The 17,531-nt window shown below is 43.3% G+C and overlaps 1 protein-coding gene across 1 annotated transcript in view; it reads right to left on the bottom strand.

The window, feature by feature from the left end:
* Window positions 1-17,265, bottom strand: part of fhl3a (four and a half LIM domains 3a) — a 132,989-nt gene extending 115,724 nt beyond the window's left edge. The window contains exon 1 of the mRNA XM_041212508.1: window positions 17,093-17,265. The gene's annotated coding sequence lies outside the window, so the exon portion shown is untranslated. The remainder of the gene's footprint in view (window positions 1-17,092) is intronic.
* Window positions 17,266-17,531: the final 266 nt, after the last annotated feature.

The raw sequence follows: 17,531 nt of genomic DNA, 5'->3' as shown, positions 1-17,531 counted from the left end.
TTAATTGTCATTCTCTTCTCACCAGGTTACTACCTATACAGCATAGTCAAAAATTAGCTCCTGTATATGTGAGCCAGGAAATGTAGCTCTTACTAGTTATACTAGTGAAACTTTTAAGAGGCAGCAGCATTAAGGAATAAAAACAGACAGCAACAAGTCATCAAACCTTCAGCCTGCAGGCTACTCCCAGGAAACCCCCTTGTTTTAGTGTCTTAAAATTACATGCTGAAGACAAACACAGCCTCCAATGTAAGTACCTGATCTTTGATCCTCTAACTGACAACCAACTTCAAATTATGTTTGCAGCCTGATAGTTCCAGTGGTTTGACAGTGTAGGGCTCCCTGCCAAAGAGTTCCGAAGAGAATCAGACTTCTTGGAAGCTGCTGTATCTCCATTCCTGGGCTTGGTAAAATGTAATTTGGATACCTCAGATACTTTAAACTTTTCTGAGGCAACCAGGCCCACACAAGCTAGCCAATATCAATGCAAAACAGGAATTTCTAAAATGTATTAGGAATGAGACAGCTTGTTAACAGGCAGGGTTAGCTGCAGAAATTCCACGTAATATTTCAAGATTTTATATTTAGCTATTAACCAACAGCTTTTTAAAAAAAATCCTTTTCGATTCAGTTAATTTATATAATGTCATACTGCAGCTGGTAGCACAATCCCGTCAGGTACACCTGTTTTGAGTACGAGGTCAGTTGTCGATATTTAACACTTGTTTGCCAAGTGTACCGTGCAGCTGAATGCTGCATTTTAAAGTGAAAACAATGCCTCGCAAATCTAATCTGTTTGTAAAAGCTGCAACCAGACATATTATTCCACCAACTCATTATTGTTACAAGATTGGGCCAAATTCTTCTCATTTCCCAAACAAAGGCAACTTCCAAAACACTTTTTAAACCATAATACACCCACATATAATGAAGATTTTCAGCAGATTCCACATGAAATAATTCAAGGGCCGCACTTAAAACAGAATACGGGATGCAGGCATTATTCTTGTACAGCAAGTGCTTTGTTTGTCATGTTGGTGTCTTGCCATACCCTATCCAAACCAAAAGTAGAGTTTTCAGTTGTATGTCATGGCATGTACAGTCTGTCCCTCATGATGCCATCATCCTACATATCATTGATGAATTCATTTAATGTTAATGGGTGACAGCGGGCTGCCTTTCCTCCACCGTCTTTGGAGATGGCTAGGTTTATATGCTACCCATTGACCAGAATATTGGAGCTGGAGCACACGTCCCAGACAGTGTTGTACATCCATTACTGCCAACCTCCTCACAGGGGCTCCATGTAGCATCAAGAAGGTATAACAAGAGAAAAAAAAACAAGCATTTCAATGTCATCTTTCATACCCACAGAACTGCTCAAACTACTTCAAGGCCAATTAAGTACTTTTGAAGTGGAATCACTGTTGTAAATGTAGGTAAACTCAGCAGGCACCTTGTACATAGCAAGGTCCTGCAAACAATAATGAGATAAATGACCAGAAGACAGAATCACAGAATTGTCACAGTGCAGAAGGAGGCCATTTAGCACATCATGTCTGCGCTGACTCTCTGAATAAGTATTTCACCTATTGCCATTCTCCTGCCTTCTCCTTGTAACCCTGTACATTGATACTTCTCAAATAATCATCTAATTCCCTCTTGAATGCCTCCATTGAACCTCCCTCCATCACAATCTCAGGCGGTTACTACCAGGCCCTAACCACTTGCTGTGTGAAAAAGTTTTTTTCTCATGTCGCTTTTCCTTCTTTTATCAATTACCTTAAATCTGTGCCCTCTGGTTCTCGATCCTCCTGCCAATAGGAACAGTTTCTCTCTATGTACCCTGTGCAGGCCCCTCATGATTTTAAATACTTTTTTTCAAATCTCCTCTCAGCCTTCTTTTCTTCAAGTAAAAGAGTCCCAACTTCTCCAATCTATCTTCATAACTGAAGTCTCTCATCCCTGGAATCATTCTCGTAAACCTCTTCTGCGCTCCCTCCAATGCTTTCATTTCCTTCATAAAACGCAGTACTTCAACTGAGGTCCAACTCATATTTTATACAAGTACAACATAACTTCCTTGCTCTTGTACTCTATGCCCCTATTAATAAAGCTTAGGATACTGTATGATTTATTAACTGTTCTCTCAACCTGTCCTGCCATCTTGAATGACTCATGCACACATGTACCCAAGTCCCTCTACTCCTACATGCCTTTTAGCGTTGTACCCTTTATCTTATATTGTCTCTCCATGTTCTTCCAACCAAAAAGTATCATCTTACGTTTCCCCACATTGAAACCTCATCTGCCACCTATCCACCCATGTTCTATTAATTTTCCTAGCCTGTATCCATAAGCAGCGACTGTCTCAATATTCAAAACCGAGAATGAATTGCACAGAGGAAAACAAAACACCAGAGCCAGTCATAATATTTGGAGCTGACTGATTTTTGTTAGGTGTTAAATTCATGATTATTTCAAATCCTGCCAGTAATGAATTAATGATATAGATTGTGGAGTCTTAAGAACATAAGAAATAGGAACAGGAGTAAGCCATTCAGCCCCTTGAGCCCACTCTGCCACTCAATGAAATCATGGCTGATCTTCTACTTCCATACCATTTCCTTGCACTATCCCTGTATCCCTTGATGATTTTTTTTTTATTCATCATGGGATGTGGGCTTTGCTGGCTGGCCAGCATTTATTGCCCTTCCCTAGTTACCCTTGAGCAGGTGGTGGTGAACTGCCTTCTTGAACTGCTGCAGTCCACATTGTGTAGGTACACTCACAGTGCTGTTAGGAAGGGAGTTCCTGGATTTTGACCCAGCCACAGTGAAGGAATGGTGGTATATTTCCAAGTCAGGATGGTGAGTAACTTGGAGGGGAGCTTCCAGGTGGTGGTGTTCCCATCTATCTGCTGCCCTTGTCCTTCCAGATGGTAATGGTCGTAAGTTTAGAAGGTGCTATCTGAGGAGCCTTGGTGAATTCCTGCAGTGCATCTTGTAGATGGTACACACTGCTGCGTCGCTGGTGGAGGGAGTGAATGTTTGTGGACGGGGTGCCAATCAAGCGGACTACTTTGTCCTGGATGGTGTCAAGCTCCTTGAGTGTTGTTGGAGCTGCACTCAACCAGGCAAGTGGGGAGTATTCCATCACACTCCTGACTTATGCCTTGTAGATGGTGGACAGGATTTGGGGAGTCAGGAGGTGAGTTACTCATTGCACGATTCCTAGCCTCTGACTTGCTCTTGTAGCCACAGTATTTATATGGCTGGTCCAGTTCAGTTTCTGGTCAATGGTAACCCTCAGGATGTTGATAGTGGGGGAATTCAGTGATGGTAACACCATTGAACATCAAGGGACAATGGTTAGATTCTCTCTTGTTGGAGATGGTCATTGCCTGACACTTATGTGGCGCGAATGTGACTTGCCACTTATCTGCCCAAGCCTGGATATTGTCCAGGTCTTGCCGCATTTGACATGGACTGCTTCAGTATCTGAGGAGTTGTGAATGGTGCTGAACATTGTGCAATCATCAGTGAACATTCCCACTTCTGACCTTATGATGGAAGGAAGGTCATTCATGAAGCAGCTGAAGATGGTTGGGCCTAGGACACTACCCTAATGAACTCCTGCAGTGATATCCTAGAGCTGAGATGACTGACCTCCAACAACCACAACCATCTTCTTTTGTGCTACGCATGACTCCAACCAGCGGAGAGCTTTCCCCTGATTCCCATTGACCCCAGTTTTGCTAGAGCTCCTTGATGCCACACTTGGTCAAATGCTGCCTTGATGTCAAGAGCAGTCACTCTCACCTCTCCTCAGGAGTTCAGCTCTTTTGTCCATGTTTGAACGAAGGCTGTAATGAGTCAGGAGCTGAGTGGCCCTGACGGAACCCAAACTGGTGATCAATGAGCAGGTTATTGCTAAACAAGTGCCACTAGATAGCATTGTTGATGACCCCTTCCATTACTTTACTGATGATGGAGAGTATACTGATGGGGTGGTAATTAGCTGGGTTGGATTTGTCCTATTTTTTGTGTACAGGACATATCTGGGCAATTTTCCACATAGCTGGGTAGATGCCAGCGTTGTAGTTGTACTGGTACAGCTTGGCTAAAGGTGTGACAAGTTCTGGAGCAAAAGTCTTCAGTAGTATTGCCAGAATATTGTCAGGGCCCATAGACTTTGCAGTATTTAGTGTCTTCAGCCGTTTCTTGATATCATGTGGAGTGAATTGAATTGGCTGAAGACTGGCATCTGTGATGCCTAGGACCTCCAGAGGAGACCGAGATGGATCATCCACACTGCACTTCTGGCTGAAGATTGTTGCAAATGCTTCAGCCTCATCTTTTGCACTGATGTGCTGGGCTTCTCCATCATTGAGAATGGGGACATTTGTGGAGCTGCCTCCTCCAGTGAGTTGTTTAATTGTCCACCACCATTCACAACCAGATGTGACAGGACTGCAGAGCTTAGATCTGATCCGTTGGTTGTGGGATCGCTTAGCTCTCTCTATCACTTATTGCTTATGCTGTTTGGCACGCGAATAGTCCTGTGTTATAGCTTCACCAGGTTGATACCTCATTTTTAGGTATGCCTGGTGCTGCTCCTGGCATTCCCTCCTGCACTCTTCATGGAAGCAGGGTTGATCCCCTGGCTTAATGGTAATGGCAGAATGGGGGGATATGCTGGATCATGAGGTTATAAATTGTGTTCGAGTACAATTCTGCTGCTGCCCCACAGTGCCTCATGGGTTCCCAGTTTTGAGTTGATAGATCTATTCAAAATCTATCCCATTTCGCATGGTGGTAGTGCCACACAACACGATGGAAGGTATCCTCAATGTGAAGGTGGCACTTCATCTCCACAATGACTGTGCGGTGGTCACTCCTACTGATACTGTCATGGACAGAAGCATCTGCGGCAGGCAGGTTGGTGAGGATGAGGTCAAGTATGTTTTTCCCTCACTACCTGCCACAGGCCCAGTCTAGTAGCTATGTCATTTAGGACTTGGCTAGCTTGGTCAGTAGTGGTGCTACCGAGCTGCTCTTGGTGAAGGACATTGAAGTCCCCCACCCAGAATACATTCTGTGCCCTTGCCAAGCTCAGTGCTTCCTCCAAGTGATGGTCAACATGGAGGAGCACTGATTCATCATGTGAGGGAGGGTGGTATGAGATAATCAGGAGGTTTCCTTGCCCATGTTTGACCAGATTCCATGGGGTCCAGAGTCAATGCTGAGGACTCCCAGGGCAACTCCCTCCCAACTGTACACCACTGTGCCACCACCGGTGGGACAGGACATACCCAGGGATGGTGATGGTGGTGTGTGGGACATGAGCTATAAGATATAATTCCATGAGGATGACTACATCAGGCTGTTGCTTGACTAGTCTGTGAGACAGCTCCCCAAATTTTGGCACTAGCCCCCAGATGTTAGTAAGGGGGCTTTGCAGGGTCAGCAGGGCTGCAACTGCCTTTGTTGTTTCCGGTGCCTAGGTCGATGCTGGGTGGTTCATCCGGTTTCATTCCTTTTTTGAGACTTTGTAGCATTTTTTTTTATAATTGAGTGGCTTGCTAGGCTATTTCAGATGGCATTCACAGATCTAGAGTCACATGGTAAGGACAGCATTCTTTAAATCAGAATTAGTAAACCAGATGGGTTTTTACAACATTCGCTTCACAGTCATCATTAGACTTTTAATTCCAGATTTTTATTGAATTCAAATTCCATCATTTGCCGTGGCAGGATTTAAACCCGGGTCCCCAGAGCATTACCCTGAGTTTCTGGATTACAAGTCCAGTGACAATACCACTACACCATTGCGTAGTCCCATCCCATGTTGAAATCTATCAATTTTAGTCTTGAACATAGTCAACGACTGAGCCTCCAGAGCCCTCTGGGGCAGAGAAGTCCAAAGATTCCTTCTCATCTCAGCCCTAAATGGGCTGTCCCTTATTCTGACACTGTGCCCCCTGGTTCCAGACACCCCAGCCAGGGTGAGCCCCCGCTGAGTTTTGCTTTGGTGTAGGTCAGGATAACGGGTGATCTCTGCTGCACATCTTCAAGTAGCACCAGGGTAACATTTCTGTCCATGTGAGATGGTGCACCCCAGAATGAGTGGCACAATTTGCAGAACTTTACCCTAAGGTGAGCCAGTGTGAGAGCTTTTGCTGTGATCTGTACTTCAAAGATGCTCAGTGTCATTGATGCTGGGTGTCAAAAATTGACAATGATTTAATTTCTGACTCTAATGTTCCTTCCTTTCTTTATTAGATATTCAGTAAAAATACCATTCTTGTTGATAGGGTTTAACAATTTTTAGTCAATTCATTCCTGTCTTGCTTTCCAGAAGGAATTGATTTCTTGCTGGGACAAGGTCCCAGGATATTGGTTGCACTCCTGTACCTCTTTCAAATCACCATTCTCCACATGCAGCCCAGGTTTTCTTCCTTGCCAAGATGGGCAAAGTTGGCAGGTCAGCGTTTCTATCCATCCATCCACAGGCCCCTGGCAGGGTCAACCCAATTTAAAACATCTCTGCAGCCCCCGGAAGGATTTCTGCCTGCACTGGGGAATTTGTTACGGAGGTTGGTGGAGACAGACAATCATGTTGGATGCCTGTGCCAGCCCAAGAAGTTAGGCAGTCTCACAGAAAGAAATTTCCCTGGTGCAATGAATCTGCAATCGTCTTAATGCCACCCCATGATGCCGCAATCAATGCTAGCCACCACTGAACTTCTGAGAGCAACGCCAGACAGTTGTTGAATATCGGAGTAATTAGCATCCGGCATCGAAGAACTTAAGGCAATTAATATCAGCAGGGAAAAAGCATTGGAGAAACTTGGAGGTTTGAACTAAAAGCCAACAAACCCCCAGGATCAGATGGCTACAATTGTCTGCCCCAGAGGGTTATGGATGGTCCATCATTGAGTATATTTATGGCCGAGATCAACAAGTTCTTAGCCTTCAAGGAATCGAGGCGTATGGAGAGCTGGCAGGTAAATGGAGAAAAGGCAGCAGATCAGCCACGATCATAATGAATGACAAAGCAGGCTTGAGGGACTGAATGGCCTATCCCTGCTCCTATTATGTTCTTATTTCCAGGCTAGCAATGACACATTACATAATTCTTTCATTGCTGTATTACAGACTATGCATCTGTGGGCGGAAGCTTATGGTATTGGCACAAAATTGATGATACCACAGCAACGGGCAGGATTCCAGTGCCAAGATCCCCACCTCAATATTTCTGGGAAAGGGCAGCAACAAAATATGATAAATATCCCTGCTCTCAGAAATCTTGATAGGCCATTCAACTATCACAGTGTCAAAGTCCAAATTTGACATTCAACACGTATACTTTCCAGCAGAAACTGGATAGTGATCAAGGGAGGGGAATGGCCTGACTGTTTTACTCCTCTAACTCAGCGACACTGAGGCTAATTGTAGCATCTCCTTACCGCCTGCCACCTTACTATATCAGTTAAATCAATGCAAACCAGGAGTCACATCTGACCTTCTGGTCTGTATGGATTAGCGATATACTATCATTAGTAACTGAGCCATTGAGAGAGCATGCTGGCCTGATCATAATTCCATATATAGACAAGGGCAACTGCAAGATTAATTCAAAAGACTTGAATGATGTACTGCCTACCAAGTCCCAACAAGCCATTCATTACAGTACAGTACATACCGCACCCACATCTAATCTTCAGTGCACACAGCACATATTATACCAACCGCACATACAATACCTATCACTCATGCAGTACATATTTCACAAACATCCCGTGGAGTCAGTGGAACAGGTACAGCATTTACATAGCTGGGTTTTATCACCTGACATTCTGCCAAAGAGTGATACTCCGTGTGATTTGTGGTTTGTCAATTCTCATTGCCATGTCGAACTCTTGCTGAATTTCTCTCAAATAATATTGTATGGATACCTGCAAACGAGTTAGAACTCTCACCTAACTAAAATGCAGTTTAGATCACATTAAAAACCAGAAGATATAAACTTTAAGCAGTTTGCAAAGATCCAGGGTTAGATCATACCTTTTAATTTGCCCCATTTTGCATAATATATGCTTAAAGAGGACTTGTAACCTCGACAGTTGTGTGAAAGTACCCAGCATTTATTTGTGTCTTCAGGAGAATGCTATTGTCTCAGTTCTGGATGTTATTAGCGCTTTCTCACATCACTGTGATGGAATGTCATCGATTTCACTAAAATCCCACGCACAGTTGATGCAATCATGTTGCTCTTAGTGACAAACTCTTCATTTTTTATCAAAAGCATTAATCCCTTTGTCAAGACGGTGGACATAGGAATTCCATTCACCCGTGTTAATTTCTAATATCACACAGCACAATTTCAATCTGGAAGTTGCATTTAAATTTGTCCCACCGATTCGAGTATTTTTGTGATAACTAAGTATATTATATGAGAGAAGTTATATAGAAAGCAATCAGTGGATTACAGATATGCATTCATGGAGAGGTTTATCCAGATCTGGACCACAAATAACTGAAAAACCATTATCCTACTCAGCACTTGAAACTGGATTTTCCCCTTTACAATCATGGTAGGACTCTAGGTCTATTTTCTGAAACACTATCCTGGTATTTCATCCTCCAGTTAGGATGTTGAGTAGAGTGTGGCAACAACAGACTTTGTAGCAGCCTTTCTGTGAACATGTTACAATCAGTCTTGCTGCTCAAACAACTGGTCAGGGGTGGTACAAGCTAAGAATGAGAGAGAACCATTTATTAATAAAATTCTGTGGTCAGCTCTCATCTTTGCAAGTCTGGTTTTTGCCAGCTTCATTCACAACACCTTCCCTCCTCTGAGCCCCCGCTGACCACCTCACCCCCATGCCACCTACGCCACCCACCTCACCTTGTCATTCTTCCAGAGAACGTCTCCTTCCTAAAATCATGCTAGGTCTAACTGTCTCGTTGAAAGAGAGTATCAGCAAAGTGACCTTGTGCGACCTTTCTGTTGAGAGTCAAGTGCCCAGTCACTTGAGCTTCTCAACAGCTTCATTTAACTGCTCTACGCAAGCTATTACCAGAGAAAATATGTCCATTATAAGCAAACATTCACATAACGTCTGATCTCCTGCCAAAGATCTTTCTTTAAACCAGTCTCAGGGCACACATTTATGTCCTCATCAGAACTCGAGGATCATATATTTGAGACCCAGAGAGACGCCATCTGCAAAAGATATTTTGCTGCTGCATATTATCAAACAGATCGGGTGAGGGAAGTGTCAAGAATTACAGAAAATACGACAAAAGTAATTACCTGGATAGTTTGGAGACAGCTGACATTTTGAAAGCATGTATCTTTGTGACAGTCCTATGATTTAAAGGTGTGTAGGTATATAGCATTCACAACCAGAGTGTCCAGGTGTATCCAACATGCATTCCCTGAGCCTCACAATCAGACCTTCAAAGTGCAGTCCTATTTAGAAATATACCTAGCTTACTGCTTCTATAATAGAGGCCCCATGCAGAAATTGTCTTCTGATGCCTCATAGCGGGATGGCTCCATGACTGCCAGCATTATCTTTTCCCAAATGTTTGTTTCTGTGTGAGCTCAAACAATGAAAGTCACTGGGATGTGTTACTCTTGTGGACATCACACCTCAAATGTATTCTGTGATCACCCAGAGTTGCATAAGCGCACTCATGGCAAGGGTAGTAATCAGAGTTCTAGATTGAATGGAACCTCCTGAAGTGGGCTAGGTGGTGGTCAGGTGAGACTAATCCTGCTGGAGGCCATGCATCCCATTCCCACCAGTTGGAAAACTGACCGTACTAAGTCAGCAGTGGGAATGGGTTGATGGGAGGGGGTGGGAACCTGCCCACTGACTTGTTAGGCACTTTAACAAGCCACTTAAAGGCCATAATCCATGAGCCCGCCAGGATTTAGTGGTGGCTTCCATGGGTGTGAGCCAGACTCACATGGGTCCTGAAGGCTGCCCAGTAAACCCTGCCGAGGTTGTCAGTCGGGCCTCCTGGAGGGGGTCTTCCTTTCAAAGGCATTTAGTGCTTGATCGGGGAACTCAGAAATGGGAACGTGAGTGCCCACTGAGAGCCACCCTCCTACCTTTGCATCCTATCCTGCCCCCCACTCTCTCGCCAGTAACACCTAACCCACCTCATTCAACTCTCTGATGAAAGTCTCACTGTAGTACCTGCAGCAACCATTGCTCCCGGTAACGATGCCCACTTTGGAGAGCTGCCAGCGGCAGGATTTCAATCGCTGGGATCCTAAATCCCAGGGAAGGCCTGGGCTGGCCACTTAAGAATGCGTTTAATTCAGTCGGGTCTCCCCCAATGAAGCGATGTGGGCCTCCTGCCGGTTCTCAACTGGTGGGCAGGGCCTACATCTGGAACAGTAAACCTAGCCCCAAGAGTGAAAACCCTTACCATTTTTTCCATTCCACAAGAGAGGAGCAGTGAGGCCAATATGGTAGCTAATGCTGTCCTGCGTAAAGTAAGCTAACACGGCTTAATCTATGTCCTTACAGTCTGTATAGCTTAAGTACTTTAACCTATTTGGCATTCAGAAGTGCTCATCCATCCAGCTTTAAAGCATAACAGGCAAGGTCAAAAATGGAGTGAATACCTCTCACTAACATCTGCAGTGCTAACTTTTAGTAATCCTACATATAACACCAGAATGACCTTGCGTAGCAGATTACGTTGCAAAGACTTTGAAGTCCAGTTGGCATGAAGCCCACTGCTGGAGAGCAGTCATTTGTGTCGGTATATTGAGTTCATGCCCATCTCTTTATGCCAAACACATTGTAGAATCTCAATGTAAATGAGGGAGAGGGGATTGGTAGCCATAAGGCCAGCTAAAACTAAAACTGGCATGTACTTGTACGTGGTTTCAACAAGAGCATTCCTTAACCTTCCACCTCTCATAAGAACCCAGTCTCTGCTCTCCTTTGTACATTAAAAGCTGGAGGCAGAAAATAAGATTTACAAGTAACCGTCACCTTAAGCCTCCACCTGTTCTGTAATGAAAGCCCCACGCATGACCTCATGACTTGAATTTATTTATGGCTTGGAATGGAGTTAACTTGAAGCTTGTCCCTGAGGCTGTCCCCTCCCCTTTTCCCAGCGTCCATTTTCACTGTCACTTATTGCCTTTATTCACTCCGTGGTTAACCATCTTCCACCTACAAATATTGAAATGTTGCTTTTCTCATTCCCAGAGTTCTTGTAAGCAATTCAGACACTGAATATCATCTGGAATCTCTGATGATAATGGAATTGTACACCTCCAATTGGCACTATTGGTGCTTGGTTCTGCAGCAGGGCCCAGGCCAGGCAGCTGGAGCAGTGGGGCACAAGGCAGCCAGAGCAGCGGGGCGTCAGCATCTGAGTAAGTCAGTGACTGGAGGCTGTCTGAGAGAGAGTGTGAGGGCGTAGGGGTGAGAGAAAGTGTGAGGGGGTGGTGGTGAGAGAAAGTTTGAGGGGGATGGGGGCAGAAAGAGTGTGAGGGGGTGGGGACCAGGGAGAGTTGTGAGGGGATGGGGGGAGAGAGTGCGAGCGGGTGGGGACAGAAAGAATGTGAGGGGGTGGGGAAGAATGGGTGTGGTGGTTGGAGGGAGAGAGAGTGTGAGGTGTGAGGAGAATGTGTATTAGGGGTTAGAGGGAGAGAGTGTGTGAGGGGTACAGAGAGTGTGGGGGTGGAGAAAGAGCATGGCGGGGAGAGTGTGGGGGGTGGGGAGGGAGTATGGGGAGACAGAATGGTTCACATTAATTACTTAGCTGTGGAAGGAATCAAGGGTTGTGGAGTAAAGGCAAGAAAGTGGAATTGAGGATTATCAGATCAGCCCATGATCTCATTGAATGGTGGTGCAGACTTGATGGGCTGAATGGCCTACTTCTGCTCCCACGTCTTATGGTCTTATCACCTGAGGATGTGAAATGGAGTATAGTGTTTGTATTCCCCGCTGGCGGCTTTAGATGGAATTTACAGCACAGAAACAGGTCATTTGGCCCACTTCATCCATGTTGGTGTTTATGTTCCACACATGCCTCCTCCCACCCTTCTTGATCACACTATCAGGGTAGCATTCAGCGTCTTCCTTCTTCACGAGTTTATCAACTTCCTTGAATGTATTCAAACTAGAATCATAGAATGGTTATAACACAAGAGAAGGCTATTTAATAAATTGTCTCTGTGTTGGTTCTCTGCAACGGCAACTCTGTTAGTCCCACTCCTTCACCTTTTCCCTGTAGCCCTGTAAAATCTTTTCCCTTCAGATAACTATCCAGTTCGTTTTTGAAAAGCACAATTGAACCTGTCTCCACCACACAATCAGGCAGTACATCCCAAATTCAAACCACTTGTTACGTAAAGAAAATTTTCCTCATGTCTCCTTCTTTTGTTAATCACTTTAGGGTTCTCGACTTCCTGCTGTTGGGAACAATTTCCCCCATTTATGCTATCCAAGCCTCTCATTATTTTGAACATACCTAAAAAATCTCCTCTCAACCTTCTCTTCTCCAAGGAGAGCAGCTCCACCTTCATCAATCTATCCATGTAACCGAAGTTTCTCATCCTTGGAACCATTCTCGTAGATCTTTTCTTCACCCTTTCCCATTGAGTCTGAGCCAGTGTTTTATGAAGCTTCATAACTTAATCGCTTTTGTTCTTTATTTATAAAACCCAGGATTCAGTATGATTTATTAACTGCTTTCTCAATCTGCCCTGCTAACTTCAATGATTTATGCACATATACACCCAGATCCCCTTGCTCCTGCATTTCCTTTAGAATTATACCCTTTACTTTCTGTCACCTCTCTTCGCTCTTCTGACCAAAAGATATCATTTCACACTTCTTTATATTTAATTTAATCTGCCAATTACCTGTCCATTCCATTAGCCTGTCTATATCCTCTTGCAATCTTTCACTATCCTCCTCACAATATTTTCAAATCTTACATCATCTTCAAATTTTGAAATTTTGCCCTGTACACCCAGGTCTATTATCAAGGAAAGCAGTGGTCCCTCGTTATACCATCCCCCAGTCAAAAGTAAGTAAAGTTTTATGTAATTCATATTTTTAGTAGGTTTTAATTAAATAATTAAACTGTTGCATAATGAAATTCTAGCTATGCTAAAGACTAACGATGCAAAATACCACATGGACCAAAATAAGATACCTTCCAGCACTAATATTTTTGACTTTGCTAATGCTTGGGGACTCAAAGGATTAATACATAGGAAAACAATGTAATAGATTTAGAAATGATATGGCCAACATATTTTCTTTGAGCCCCTGCACCTCAAAATTTGGCACTACACTACCAATGCTGCTATGTACAGTGATATTTGTGAAAGGCGTGCTTTCACTTCCATCAAAAGAGTGTGAAGCGGGTGAGAATTTAGGATCAAGCAACTTAGAAGGAATAAAGGAATAACACAATAATATTTTCATTCTACTGGCTCTAAGTACTAAAGAAACATTGGGGCATTTTGGAAGCGTCTTCAAGAACAGCTAGTTCTCAAAAAAGGCGACCGTTAATCACTAGGTGACACTTGCACTGCAGAAGCTCCAGAGCTTACTGTAGAGCAAATGATTATAACACAACCTTTGCCTGGTTTTGCTAGTTTTCCAACAGAAATTTGTGTAAAGTAGAATATTTTTAGTGGGATACATGATTGAGTGTGCAAAGACATTATTGTGGCAATTGTTCACTGACCAATGAACCTGGCAAGATTACACACCGGTACAACAGCACCCTCTTAAAGGGCCAGAACAAACAGCAATTTAAGTCGATATGCCAAGATCATTTTAAAACTTACTAACCTCTTTTAAGTAATTATTAAGCTCCAGAAAACACATAACGAAACATAGATTTTTTTCCCCAAAGTAACTTGAACCTGACAAATGAGTATTGGAAAAGCTTGTGCTGTTTTTCTGAAAGGTTGTTTCTCTATCATATCTTGTGAAAGCAGCTTGAAAAGGAAAGGATTATCCACAACAGTTTAAATAATTTGAAGTTAGGAGGTTATTGGCTTCCAGCACAGAAACTGCACAAGGCCAACTCGGGGGTGCTCAACAGCTGCCTGTCACAAACTTGATAAAAAGATTACATTAGGCCCTTTACTGTTATTACCTTGGACTCCCCCCCACCCTCACCCAAGTTAGCTCTGAACAGCTTCTGTTCTTCATGGTAATATTGACACTTTATGTGCCAGGCTTTAGAAAATGAAGTCCTTTCTCTCAAAATTTAACTTTTTTCAGAATGAATTAAAGGGGCAGCAAAATTGGCAGGAACCACTTTGGTATGTGTACAGTACATATTATATAGCACCTCCTGATCCAAGATAATATAAGCGGTTTAATTTTTACAAGTCATATGCTTATACATGTGTGTGCTGTGGAAGCACTCTCACCTTTCAGCCACAAGGTTGTGGATTCAAGTGCTATTCCAATGTGTTGAGCATAAAATCTAGGCTGACGGAGTAATGCTGAGACAGTACACACTGTCAGAGGTGCCATCTTTCAGATGAGGGTTTAAAACAAGGCCCTGTCTCCTTTCTAAGGTAGCGAGAAAAGATTCCTTGGCACTATCTTGAAAAACAGCAGGGCATTATCCTTGGTACCCTGGCCAATATTTATCCCTTAATCAACATCACAAAAAAAAGATTATCTGATCACTTTCACATTGCTGTTTCAGGGAGCTTACTGTGCACAAATTGGCTGTTGTGTTTCCTACAACAGTGACTACACTTCAAAAGTACTTCTTTGGCTGTAAAACGCTTTGGATTACCTGAGGTTGTAAAAGGCACTATGCAAATCTTTCCAAAGGTCATGTATGGAGCTGTAGAGCTATTTAGCAGGTGTTGAATTTAATAACTTGGTTTGCTGTAAAGTTAGGGTGTGAAGGGTAAACATTGTCAACACAATATTTGGTGTGAAGTTTGGAATCCAGACTGGCAAAATAGAAAACGCAAGCACTCCCTCATGATTCAATGGGCAAAAAGAGTTAAAGAAGGTGCTCAGTCTATGCCGAGTTAGCTCACCTCAGCATAGACGATAATGTAACCTCAGTGCTCTCAGGTTAAAGAGGGAAAAATAATCAGCTAGGATCAAGATCTAGTTTGACTTTAATTTCCCCTCCCCCATGATCAAATACTCTAAAGTCACTCTCTAATTGCTCACATATGGCAATTGGCCACCTGGGTGAACTGTAGGAAGATGGAACATATCCCAATGGAAAACCAGAAGAGGCAGTTCCCTATTTTTTTAAGAAGTAACAAATTGAAGCATCTAGGTGTTCCCAGTCAGAATCTTTCATTACCAAAAATGCATTCCAAAATATATTTTTAGAAGGCTATAGTAATATTTGAATTTATGTAATGCTAATTATGTCAAAACCTCTCAAACTATTTTACACAATGGAGTGCTTTTTGGAAGTGCTGTGAATTTTGTTATCTAGATCTTCGAATGATTGTTTCTTTACTCTTGCATTTTGATACCGAGGTGCGCAGTTTAAGATAACTTGACATTTTGGAGTTTAATTGTTTCTTGTGGAATTCTTTTAATACAGTTTTTCACACATTTATAGTAAATGAGTGCGTTAACAATTCACACAAGGGAAACATATGTAAACCCAGTGCTCTACCAGACTGCACCCCCACCCTACCCCCATGTCTGAAATGCTTGAAGAATCCAGGGATTTTCCTCAAAGTCTCTCCTCACTTAAATCACACACTTTTCACATTGTTCTGAAAGCAGGTACACCTCGCTTGAAGACGCTCTGAATCTTTGACAGTTCCGTGGAAAGGCAATGTTTACCAATTATGGTGTGTGCAACAATCAGAATGAGTTCTGCTTCAAGGAGCACATTGTTCTCAAACTGTGTTGTCTTGGTTTTATTTTGATTCCTTCAACTCCCACTTCTCATTTTCTCTCCATCCCTACATGCTCAGCAGGTCTGTTTTCACTTAAAACTGCACGTTATTGTGTTCCAATTTGAAACTCTGAAATTTCATGCAAAATTGACAAATTCCTCATTTCCATCACAACCTTTGGCAGATTGAACATATTATGCAGTGAACCATAGCAGGTCTTGACCAATTATTAAAACTCACAGATTTACAAGAAATTAAAATCTTCATGTCTAAATCGTAGAGAGTTATCTGGGTCTGATCGTAGCTTGAGCAAACAGCTTTTTGACTATGCATTTGTACCCAATTGCAGACTCTCATAGTAGCATGACTGCTAGCAGTCAGGCAAGTGAAGCTCCAGGACAAATGCTGGGCTAGTAATCTAATACAGGATTTGAGATAACGGGAGCTGGGGAGGGAAGCACTCTCCGGACTCAACCAGTGGCTGTTGAAAGTGGATGTTGATTGCTTCGCTTTCAAAGAAAGCATCTGCAATTTGAAGAGTGACTCCCCTCTTTAGAAACTCTCCCAGTGCTCCACACGAACCCCCCTCCTCCACCAACAACCCACCACCCCTCCCACACCGTCCCCACCCCCCCTCGACACTTTCCCTATCAAAAATCACCCAGTAGGAGATTCAGAGCAACAGCTTGAGCATGTGCCTTGATCAGGACAGAATCACACTGCAGTTTTCCCCATAAAGTGCAGCTGCAGCACAATTCTGTAATCTCTTAGGGGTACAGATCTGTGTGATGGTTAATGGCATTTTACTTAAAATACGACCACTTGCCCTGAAGCGTCAAAGGGTAATTGCAGTGGTCAGGAGCAGGATCTATCTGAAACAGACTACCCTTTGATTGAAGTTGTAAACTGTACATTCCGCATATAGTCAAAGAGAAGCTGTCAGCGAAACATGCAGTTAGTTTCTTCCCTGCTTTAATCTACATATAACAACGACCTCAATGACTCTACACAGCTAGAAGTGCCACACTGTACCAGGATATAATCTGCAGAGTACATTCAGAGATCTTTAGAAACACTACCATAGGCATACAGCTCCAGATGGCTTCCAGACAACTCGTCACAGGCAGCACGAGCAGCAGTAACAGTAGATTGTCAGATTTCAAAAGAGAAAAAAAAATTGGACACTTACCAACAGTATTTCAATGAACTCAGGTCACTGATCAAAGTGCTGCTTTAACATAAATACTTCAATGGCTCACTGTGCTGAAATGCTTTGTCTTGAGCTTTCCTGCTTGGGAAGTGGTTGGAGTTCTCCTGACATACAGTCTGTAAGAGAGGCAGGCTCGAGTCTGACTGCTCTGGCAGAACTGAGGGAAGAATAGGGGCCCAACAAGCACAGGAAGTGACTCACGGGATCCCGCCCTAAAACCCTTGTATCCAAGCCAAGGTAATTAGCAAGCAACTAACCAACTCTGACTATAGGGGCCTCCTTCGACTGACTCATGCCGGCATAGCTGGGAGGTGTGACTGAATGGCACCTTGGAGCTGTCGATCACTGCAGACTGATAACACCATCAATACCTACTCAGCCCGACCTTCAACAATTTGATGATATCAAAGAAGCAACT

The sequence above is a fragment of the Carcharodon carcharias genome, chromosome 19 (genome assembly GCF_017639515.1).
Source record: "Carcharodon carcharias isolate sCarCar2 chromosome 19, sCarCar2.pri, whole genome shotgun sequence".
Lineage (NCBI taxonomy): Eukaryota > Metazoa > Chordata > Chondrichthyes > Lamniformes > Lamnidae > Carcharodon > Carcharodon carcharias.
Note: the sequence above shows the minus strand (reverse complement) of the source record. Positions and strands in the feature narration are given on the sequence as shown.